The following is an 11,359-nucleotide window of genomic DNA, read 5'->3' on the forward strand; positions in this document are numbered from 1 at the left end:
CTTATGGGTTGGAAAAGAAACTAAAACAGGTTTGATGAAACTATAACAATAAAATGAAAAGATAGTAATGCAAACAGGAAAATAATGAAACCCAATATCAAATCCCACTCCTCCAATGATGATTATATCACCAGAGGCTCTGTGGAGCAGGGCACTGGAGAAGTCCCAGACCAGACTTAGTAGCTGATGAGAGCTGGATTCAGGAATGCACAGTTTGGGACTGAAGGCAGATGAACTGACAGAGTCCTGCTCAGACACCAGCCATGACATAAGAGAGCTTGACCCTCTTGATCCCTCAGCTTTACACTGAGTATGACATATATGCGATGGAATAGCTTGTTGATCAGTTTTGGGCCATCTCTCCTGTCTGCTCTTAGCCACAGGTACAACACCTCTCTTATGACACCTCAATACTGCACCCATGAAGTGGCAATGGCCTTGGTCTCCAAGTGGTCTTGGTCTCTATATGAGGAAATACAAGCAAGGGTTATATTTCCATTCCATTCTAGTAGTAACTATAAACATGAAGTACTATCACTTGTAGAAGAAAACACTGTCTGGAAAAACATGCCCTTAGTTTTGGAAAGTACAGTCATTTAGAAGAGAATTTAACTGAAAAGTTAAGTTATTCTCTAAATAGCGAATTAGTTCTGCTCGAATCAAACTGGGACACACCAAAATGCAGCCAAGGACCCCGAGCAAACCCTCCGCAGGCTTCTCCCTGCCAGGGCAGTGCTGGGTGTTGCTGCCTAAACAAAACTCTCGACTGACAGGGTGCTCTCTCCCACTGTGCGAGATGCAATTGCTGTCTCTTGACATACCTCTTCACACTTTGATGCCTAAAAGCCTGTGAGGCATGCCCCAGACACAGCACGGCATAGCAAGTGCTTTTATTTTACCCTTCGACCATGGCGCTGGTTTGGCAACAGCCTTGCACGTGGGACACCCCCTCCCTTGCCTTGCCAGTATGAGGCAAGAGTTTTTGCTTCCTTTGCACTTGAAGGTGACACTCCTATGTGCAATCCTTCATACGGCTGATGGTTTCATAGTCCTCTTCTTCAGAGGTGAAGCAACTGACTTCTTTCTTTGGTGTGCCCCTGCCTTGCAGATGGTGATGTCTGACAGGAGTTTCTTAAGTTCAGAGCATCTTTTGACAGACTGGAGAATATGCAGTGGAGGAATATGCTGCTCTGAAATTTCCTTGTCTGTGTCTCATATGTCAAGTACCAGAGCACAGGAACCACACAGAGGCTCCAGCCCAATACATGCTGTCTGTTACCCTTTGCACTGGTGCCTGTCTTTGTGACTCACAGAGAAGGCCAGGCCAGCCCTGGAGAAGCAGCTAATTTTGGTCTTCACTTCTTTATCTTCCAAACTGTCTGCAAAAGGTGGTTTTATGTCCTGTTTCCTTCTCAGGCATTTTGCAAGACAGTACTCTGTAATCACACTTTCTTTAACTTGTATTGGTGTTTCTTTGGTTTGGTTTGGTTTGGTTTTTTCTTTGTCTTTCCAGACTTAATTTTCTGCTGTGACTGATTTGCTTAAATCTCTTTCTCTTTTGAAGGTAGCTCAGTTCTCTCTACCTGGTATTCTTACCTACTTGTGAATTGCTTTCTTCACTTACTTTCTTTCTCAGCCTCGTAAAATAGTTGCAAGCAACTCTTGGCCACTGGAGACTTCTTTTGTGGTCGAGTCTGTCTTTAAATAAGATTATAAATGTCCCTTTTGACTGGGTGGATAGGAACCAATGCAAAGCTATAGCCCTTGTTACTCAAGCACAGGAGGCAGCTCATCATTGGCATTGACACACCTTCTGTTGTGTACTTCCTTCCTTTACATGGTACAAGGAAGTAAAATTCTCTTATAGGTTTACTAAGAATGTTACCTAGTAACCCACACTATTCTTGCATAATCCAATTTTTAATTTAAAGAGTGACGAAGAATAAAGCAAGAGACACAAATTCAATGAGTGGCTGTTAAGTGGCCTTTTGTGGGAATTTGTATGAGTGGATCCCACAGGTACTGGTTGCAGAAAAAGCTGCCAGAAAACAGAAAGACAAGGACAAGGAGAGTATATGCTGAGAGGTACTATGCAAAATTTCCCAACGACTGACAAACTCTGGAGCCCAGGAGGTCTGCTGGAGCTACAAGACCTGATCAGGCCAGAATACCAACAGCCTGCCAAATCTATAGCACCAGCACACACCAGCACCTACCACACACAGAGTAACCCTGCCCACTGCAGAGCAGTGGCTGCAGTTTCCAACAAAGGCTACAGGCTTGGGCATACATCTGATGAAACTCAGCCCCCTCGAGGAACTTTTTGAACACCTGCCTAGAAGCCACCAGTGCATCAATACACCCTTTTGGTACCGAGTGTCCTGCTGTGCTTGGCGTCACTGCTGCTGCTCTTCTGTCTGGATAACTATGAACTGAGTGTGAACTCTATGAGAGGAGGCAAGAGAATGTGTTTTGTGGATAGCCATATGCTTTTAGTAATAGCATCTTGGCTCTACCGATAATAACTGTTAATAGATTAAAGGTGTTCTAAATAATGTTGGCTGTGATCTTTGTCTTCCCCAATTTTATTTTTATTTTAATTAGAAAAAAGTAGTTTACTGCAGAAAAAATAATTTCCCAAAGATGAGCTGTTATGGGCTGCATAAAACTTAATATTCCTCTGAAAAGTATAACATCCTGAATCAATTTTTTGACTTGAATGACTCAACACTCAGATAACCAGAAATTTTTCCTGTTCTGCTTCTCTGAAACATGCAACAAATACCACTTCTGTAGTTATTTTGTTCTTTGAACCGTGTAGCACAGAAGAAGTTTCTAACAAAATATGACACATTGTAAATACTTGTACACTAGAAGGTGTCATAACTTGTTTGGAGAAACAAGAAGTCTGGAGAGAGTCAAAGGCAAGTAGAATTCCAGACTAAGAAGAAACAAAATAAGAAAGAAAAAAATAAGGAGGGGGGAAGAGAAAAAGGATAAATAAACAGACCAGCATTATCTAATAAAGAAGATGTACAAGAGAAAATATCAACAAGTAATTAATCAACAGGTCAATCATCAGAGCTGAAAGCCCTGAAACTTTCCAACCATTGTGACCCATCATTTGACAGCTAGTGTTGGTTTCTCAGACTTGGGCATCATTAAAGCTGTGGCTTCAAGCTTTTAATTGGCAACAGAGTTACTTTAAGTTGCACCAGGGTCGGATGCTAGCTGAACTGTCAGCTTGATCCAAAAGGCAGCAGGAAGCATTCCTCACTGTTCAGCAGTGTTCAGAAATACAGGGTGAGCCTTAGCAGAAAGGACTGAAACTCTTTCTTGCAGTCATTGGTTCTTCTCCATGCAACAGAAGAAACCAGTAACAGTGGTGGCTCTGCTTAGTAAACTGCTCATGTCACATTGTGGTGCCTTTATGGGAAGAGGGAAGCAGAAGAGCTGAGGGCGTCCTCTTCTGCTCCTCCAGCTGCTGTCACTGCTTTTGTAGATGATGTCAGATTCCACAGATCTAAACTCCCCTCTGATGTTTAGACCCTCTTTATCTATAAGAGGCCAATAATTTTCCTTTCCAGGTGGCATTCTGCCAAACTCCATGAGGAAGGATTTTAAGTCTTTCTCCTCTAAGAGAGACCTCACATTCCCATCATTAGCACAGCCTTTTTCTGCCATCTAGTTTTGGTTTGGTTTTTTTTGACCAGAGACACTTTAACCATAAGGGGATTCCAGATGAAGCAATGTCTGAGCACCAACTTGTCTCCCTTTCCATTAGGAACACATTTCCCAAAGTTTATCATGCTCACAGGATGCAAATGGTCCATATACATCCTGTGACCAGCTATCACAGTCATTTCCAGCAGATGAACTTACTGTTGCAAGCAGTCGTTTTAGCTATCAGTCTTCCAAGCTCATGGCCTTCTATTTTGTCTACTGAATTTTTCTGTTCTGTTGAGTTTTAGGAGAAGTACTTACGCACAGCCAATTAGTTGTTCTTCACTTTAGCTTGCTGGCCTGAGTATATTCCAGCAGGTCTGATACATTTATTTCACTTCCCTAGCTCTTCTGAAGACACAAGTTGTCTTAGCTGTGGTATAGTACATACCTATATGAGCAACTGTGAGATTTAGGGATGCGTCTAATTCTGCTGTAGGGTTTTTGTGTTTGAGGATTCTTTTGATTCCCGTTTGCTTGTTTTTACTTTTATAAGAGTGCGTTTATGGTTTAGTCTAAAAGAAGCATCTTATAACTGAATGGATCCTTCCCATGATATCTGACTTTGCATGGATTTTTAAGAGTACAACAGCAACTTATGAGCCTATTTTTCCAAAAGAGAAGATGAAAGTGTAAGATCAGCTTACATGGAGCTGATTTATAATGGACACTGCCATCTGAAAGCTATTACCAAATTTCACTTATCCTGTAAGAAATTTTTGTTCTAATTTACTGTTCTGAAATATTCATAAACTAGGTTATAATCCTTTACTCTTGGGCAGACATTCTTCAGCGCTGTCCTACAATAACCTTACTTGTCTTTAACTATCAAGGATAAACAATCCAAGGTCATGTAGCCTCCTGAAGGAAGACAGATAGTTCTTCACCTATTCCAAACAGATCATAACCTTCTTAAAATTTGGTGATTAGAACAATCAGGTGTCACTGCTGCTTTATGTACCAGCACTTAACTTTCACTATCTTTGCTCTAGATACTTCCTTTGATGTAACTGACATGTGATTTTCACAGCCACAGTATATTAGTATATTCCTAGTCTCATACTCACAGGAAATATTGTTATACTCAGGTCCATCTGTTTTTCAGTCCTTTCTGATTCAGAAAGTTCTGGCTACCAATTCCCATATACATGGCTTTGCCATTTTTGTTGTTGAATTTCACACCATTTTGAATTTTCTGTTCATTACGAATTTCAGGAGAATGAACTGTAGCCATATTTACTCACAACAAATTAGAAACAGTCTGTATTTTAGATTCAGTCAAGAAATCTTTCTCCTATTTACCTTCAACACTGCCAACTAGTGAATGATGTTTGTAGCCTTCCAGATCCTCACAACACATTTTGAGATGCAGCACAACAAATTATGTATCAACTAAATAAACAGCAAGATGTTCTTCCTGCAAGTCCAGAAATTTGTTGGAGTCAGCCATCTAGATCAAACAAACATTGAAATTCTCACATTTATACCATTTTTTAATACTTTAAACAGTCAGAAGTTTCCTCACTCTGTATAAGGGTCAGTTAAGAAACAGAGAAGAGACAACATTTCTCAGCTGACAAGTAGTCATACTGCAATAGAATGACTATGGAGGTTTTCTGTTAGAGCTTTTTCTTACTTTCTTCATTTTAGATCTTACATATGGTTTCTCTGGAGTGATAGTCAAATATTACACTATAATGTGTAATAAATCATGTAGAGCAGAAATTCCAAACGCTCCAGAATTATTTTGGTACACAGAGATGATGGATCATTTTAGGTTTTTACAAATAAACATATTTTACCAATGACACTTCCCTAAATAAACATGCTTGTGGGGAAAAAAAAATAATAAAACAAAAACAGGACAGGGTGGTTTACAGTAGAATTTGGATTCTGGAAACCTTGGTTGTTTCTTTGATGTTTTGTATTAAAAGTTTTGAGGTATTTTTTTAATGTTCTACCTACACAGCTGATTCAGTATTTTAATGATAGATTTTTTTTGTTAATTTAGACTAGTCATTTTGATTTTAGCATTGATATAAAGAACAATGTTCTGCTAATTTGCTCAGTAAAGTGAAAAATGAAAGCCTAAATCTCAGTTATGCAGGTACAGAAGTACAAAGGATGATTAGTTTATATTCCTGTTCATTTTTTGAATGCTTTAAACTACTAACAGGGAGTAGAATAGTGAACGTAAGCCTCATGCTAATCACTCAGGTGGTAATGTGCGTGTGTAATCTATTTCTGTTCCATTCATAATTTTTTGTTAAATTGCAAAACTTGTACTGGAAACTCCAGACATCCTGCTTTCATCATGCACACTTAAAGTTTCACATCAGTGGAAGTATTAAAAAACATCATGAAGAGGCCCATAAAACTCCTCTGATAATCTATTCTGTTTTCATTAAGGAGTGTGTCTGTCTGCCTTTCTACTCCAGGTATAATCACTGATATTTTGGCATCAACTGAATATTATGCTCTTGCTCTGGAAGATCTTGTATCATGGTTTCAGTTATGCCATTTACAAAATCTGTTATATGTTACAAAATTTACCCTAGAGAATTCTTTGGATAACAGCAATAGATCAGCAAGGCACTGCTGATAATTGATCTTCTCCAAAGAAATGCAGTGACCCATAGACTCACAGGAGACACACAGCAGTAGAGCTGGTGGCCAGTTTCTCACACAATGAAACACATGCTCCCTTCTTGGCTAGCGAGGTCTCCCTGTCATTTCTTTTCCTCTAGAGGATTGTTCACCTCAGAGAAAGGTAGTTTCTACAGCTGTTTCCATCTCTGCAAAGGAGATATAGGAAATACATTTTCTGGAAGACACACTTTACTGTGCAGTCTTAAACTCAGTTAATGTATGCTTTTCCTCATACTGTGGATCTGGAGAAGAAATGAAGAATAAAGAAAACTATTTCAGAATAATTTATTTAATCAATTTATTAAATTCTTCAATTCAGGCTTGTGTTTCAAGCCTGAGCCTGATGTAATCAGACATTAAAAGTTGTCTTTCCAAAAGAAGAAGAGTTCTAATGAAAAGAGAATTGTTCTACAAATGTTGCTGCATTTTCTTCAATAATGGTAGAAAGAAATATATGCCAGTCAGGGAGGGTAGGAGTGAGGTAAAGAGGAAGAAAAAAAAGCAACGCGTGAAAGAGGAACATTTTCTTGCCAGTACTGTGATTGAGGAAGCTAAGATGCATCTGGAAGTCTTTGCTCTTCATTTGTGTCTGCTAACATAAGGAAACTCCGCAAAGGGGTAGATTTTCTTCCTAGCTTGAATTTACTAGCTGCAAATCCTAGATCTTTTTCTACCTTTTTGTTCTGAAGCTTTCTTTTTTACCAGCTATGACAGAAGAAGTAACATATGCCAATCTGAAATTTGAAAATAACTATGAGCTGGATAATATCACACAGCCTGCAGATACTAAGGAAAAAGGTGTAGTATCTACAAAGCTTTTATGATTTATTCTTGCTAAACTAGATGGGATGGGAAATACTTTTAACTATATGCTCAAGGGGCTTTTGTTAGCTTTGTAAATCGGAAGAGATATACTGGTTATAAATGTGCCCTGGTTTTTGTGGTTGTCATTTCTGCCTGAACATTTTAGAGTTTGGAAGGTACATCTGAAAGAGCGAACTTAATATTTCACAGAAAAGCATATTGCTGAGAATTATATGGAGCTCCACAAATAGTCCTAATTGTCTAAACCTCAAAAGAGTTAACGTGAACTATTTTTGAAAGTGAATTAGTTCTATTTAATTTCTCCATTTGTTTGCATTCAAGCTTAGAACTGAGTTAGCTTTAAATGACTCTATTTGACTTCTGAAATTCTAGCCTGAATTAACCCACTTATCTTTCAAATGGCTGTATTTGTTAAGGGGCTGAATGCGTTTTAAATACTACGTTTTAAATACTAATTTAAAATTATATTTGCTTAGTTTGTGTTAAATTTCTTAAGAATAACAATTCTGTGTCAGAGAGCAGTGGTTTCAAATGCTATTATGTTTTTTGATCATACGTTATGCTTTTTGAACATACATTTTTTGAACATTGTTATTTCAAATTATGGTTTTGAGTATTGCCAACGTATAACTCATGGCCTAAAAAAACAAACCAAAACAAAGCAAAACCCCCCCCACACACACAAAAAAAACCCAGTTAAAAAATGAACTGTCTTTGTGTTAATTTTGGGCTTCTTCTCCTTTAAAGTTCAATGACAATAATATCCTCATATGACTCCAGATGTCCTGCTTCTATGTCCCAGGGTAGCCCATGCATATTTCATGATGAGAAAGCACCATTCTAAGCCTGCATGGCACAGTCCATGCATTATTTCACAAATAGTGAATTGAAACAACCACAATGAATAAATATATCCACTCTTTGACCACGGGAGTACTGTACAGGAAGGAGGACCCAGTCCAAGGTCCCTTCAGCTGTGTTAGATGTAGCAGAAGCAGTGTGAGGTTACAAAGTACAGTACAGGAGGCCATTACCTAGAGAAACTCTTGAGGCAATACTTTAATTGAAACAGCCAAAGCTAAAACTACTGCTTGGTCTTGATTCATATTGCTGCTTAGAAAACATTTTGTACTTGTTTATGCAGTCTCACTTTCAAACTACAAAATCTTTGTCTCTGCTCATCTAAAAGCTCCAGGAAACATGGACTATAACACTTTAAGTCTTCAGCTTGTGGCTGGGACTTTGTAGGGGTAGGAGCAATCTTTTTTGCCCTTTAGCTCTAATTCATATGAATGTATTTAGCAGACTGCCTTAGGGAATGAAATTTCTATTGCTGAAGTTTTCCAGGCACCTAATATTCAGCTTCAGAGCACGTACAGAAGTACTTTGACTTTGAAAATATCCTTATGTCCTACTAGTCAATGTGTCCTTAAGTTTTGTTAGGATCTATAAGGTACGTGATTCTCCTGTGCAGGCTTTATCTCTGAATGTATCTGTCATATGCCTGTGAGATCGGTTTTCTGAAAATAATGCAGAAGAAACATGTTCTTTCTCTTCATGAAAGGCCTGAGTTATTTCTCCTTTATGCAATACCAAGCAGTTAAAGCACTTCCTTAGACTGGGGTTGCATTCTGCGATGAAATGCAGGTGCAGGGAGAGCAGCAGATGTAATATATATTTAGCAAGGCTTTTGTCAGTGTCTTTTGCAGTATTGTCATTTCAAAGTGGAGGAAGTTACGGGCTGTCAGGTGGGTTGAAAGCTGGCTGGACTACTAGGCTCAAAGGGAAGTAACTAATGGTTCAACATCTGTTTGGTGGCAGAGGCCCTTAGGGGTCCCTCAGGGGTTGATATTGAGTCTATGTTGTTTAATATCTTCATCAACAACCTGAAAAATGACACAGAGTGCGTCGTCAGCAAATTTATAATGATACTAAACTAGGGGCAATGTTTGATGCTACCAAGTAGTAGACCTTCAATACAGAGGAACCTGGAGAAACTTGAAGTTTGAGTGAGCAGAAACCTCACAAAGCTCCAACAAGTTGTAGTGCACTGAGGCTGGACTAATCCCAGGCAGTGGTACAGACTGCCTCTGCTGGCAAGGACCTGGGCTTTATGGTGAACAGGAGGTTGAAGACAAGCCAGCAGTGACCTGTGCTCCAGTTCAAGACAACATCCATTGCTTGATCTTCACCTGTTATAATACATCAACTTGAGTTTTGATAGAGTGAGGTCTTGTATAACATTCTGCCTGGGACTTCTTCATCACAGAAGCTGACAACAGGTTATTTGTAGCAGGGCCACACTGTGTAGTTTCCATTTCTGTTCCTTCAGCTTGTCTAAATTTCAGTTCCTACTCCTTCAACAATTCACTCCCCACTTTTAAATACCCTCTTCCCTTTTCTAGACTAGCAATTTCCTTTCCATATTCCTATCTTACTGCCTTTATTGTATTAAGTCAAGCTGGTTGCAGCTTTCCACAAAGTCCGCACAGTGTCAACTTTAAAATCTGCCTTAGATTTGGTGCTTCCCTGACAAACAATGTTTTTTCTCCCTCCTTCAGTGCATTTTAACACATGTAATCTTCCTGCTCCTATAAACGAGTTCTCTTTCTAATGACTCACATCAAAATTACTAATTAAAATTTATTTTGCTCAGGAAAAGATTGTTCCTTTCAGTGAGTGCTTATATCTGTATCTGTGCTGTAACCCTTATTACAGAAAAATTCTCTGTGTAGCTAGGTATCTAAAACTACCATAAAATACTAGAGGAGTTCACTGTAGCACTCAAATTAACCAGATGACCACAGCTACATGTCACACATCACAAATTACAACAACCACATGGTACATACTTGCTTTCAGCAATCAACTTTCCAGATTTTGCAATATTCTTCTTTCTCAATGTCTTTCTTGCCACAGTTTATGGCCTTCGAAAGGACCAATGCTGTCCACGTTCTCCACTGAGCTGTTGTGATCTCTCACTCTCTTACTTTGCTTGGGCATCTTTTGCTGAGTGCAAAGACTCTGGAGCAGGATTATGCAACCATAAAGTAAAAACAATTATTTATCGACCAATGCACCACAAAGATAGCTGCAATTGAATGAGGTTACTATGTTCACCATTCCCTTACTATTGCACCTCAATTTCATGGCTGAATTCCTTCCAGAGCCTTCCACTTCATCCCGCTCTCACTGGCCAGTGATCCTGTTGATCACGGTGTGCCTGGCATTGCTGACGGCGCTGGTGACCCTGGCAGTTTTATGTAAGTATTAATTCATTTCTCTTTGCTGGGAGGGAAGTTGCTCAAGCTGCTGAATAATATCAGACCAACATCTCCTTCAGGTGCAATTTCTGGTTCAGCTATGAACAGGAAAACCAGGCAAACTAGATATTTTCCCCAGCATCTTTGTCCTCTTCTCAGCATGATGAGGCTAGAAATGAGCAACATGGAGGGGAGCTGGAAAGCAAGATTCAGTAGGAGATTCACTGCTTCCTCTGGCTGCTATTTTCTGATCTCCTAAAAACTCCCTCTCAGCAGTCCCTGCATACAACTGCTGAGAGAGGAATAACTTTTATCTCAAATGGTTTATTTATCCCTAATGATTTGCTAAGTCATTCCCTATCTATGTCCCACCCATTCTGAAGGACTGCACTGGAAAATATCTTACTGTGAATTTCAGTTTCCCAGACTCTCAAGGACTACAGGACACAACTTAGAGACCTCAACATGACAAAGAATGAGCTGCATGGAAATTTCTCAAATATGCTGCAAGCAATAGGAAATCAGCTGTGTTTGGAAGGGGAAAAAAGCCTTAAAAATAATGGTAAGTCAACAAGGTTTGATGAGGGCTTATCTTTCAGTATGGAAGGGAAGGAGATGAGATGCATCTTCTGTGTCTACTCAAGTATTTCTCCTCAGGTGACCTTGGGTTTTCTCAGCTGTAACCACCTAGCAAGCAGGCACATGAGCATGTCTGCCTCATGCAGTGTCTGGAGAGAGGTGCCTAGCCTGGCCAGGCAGGGCTACCAGGGTTTCAGGATTTAGTTTGCATAAGAAAAGGGTCCTGTGGCAAAGCCTTCTGAACATGAAAATTCCCATCAGCACCAGTTCAGAGATCTCTACAACATGCTCACCTGCATCTAGTAGACAATATCTATAGT

This window comes from Mesitornis unicolor, unplaced genomic scaffold (assembly GCF_000695765.1).
Source record: "Mesitornis unicolor isolate BGI_N332 unplaced genomic scaffold, ASM69576v1 scaffold28053, whole genome shotgun sequence".
NCBI classification, from domain to species: Eukaryota; Metazoa; Chordata; class Aves; order Mesitornithiformes; family Mesitornithidae; genus Mesitornis; species Mesitornis unicolor.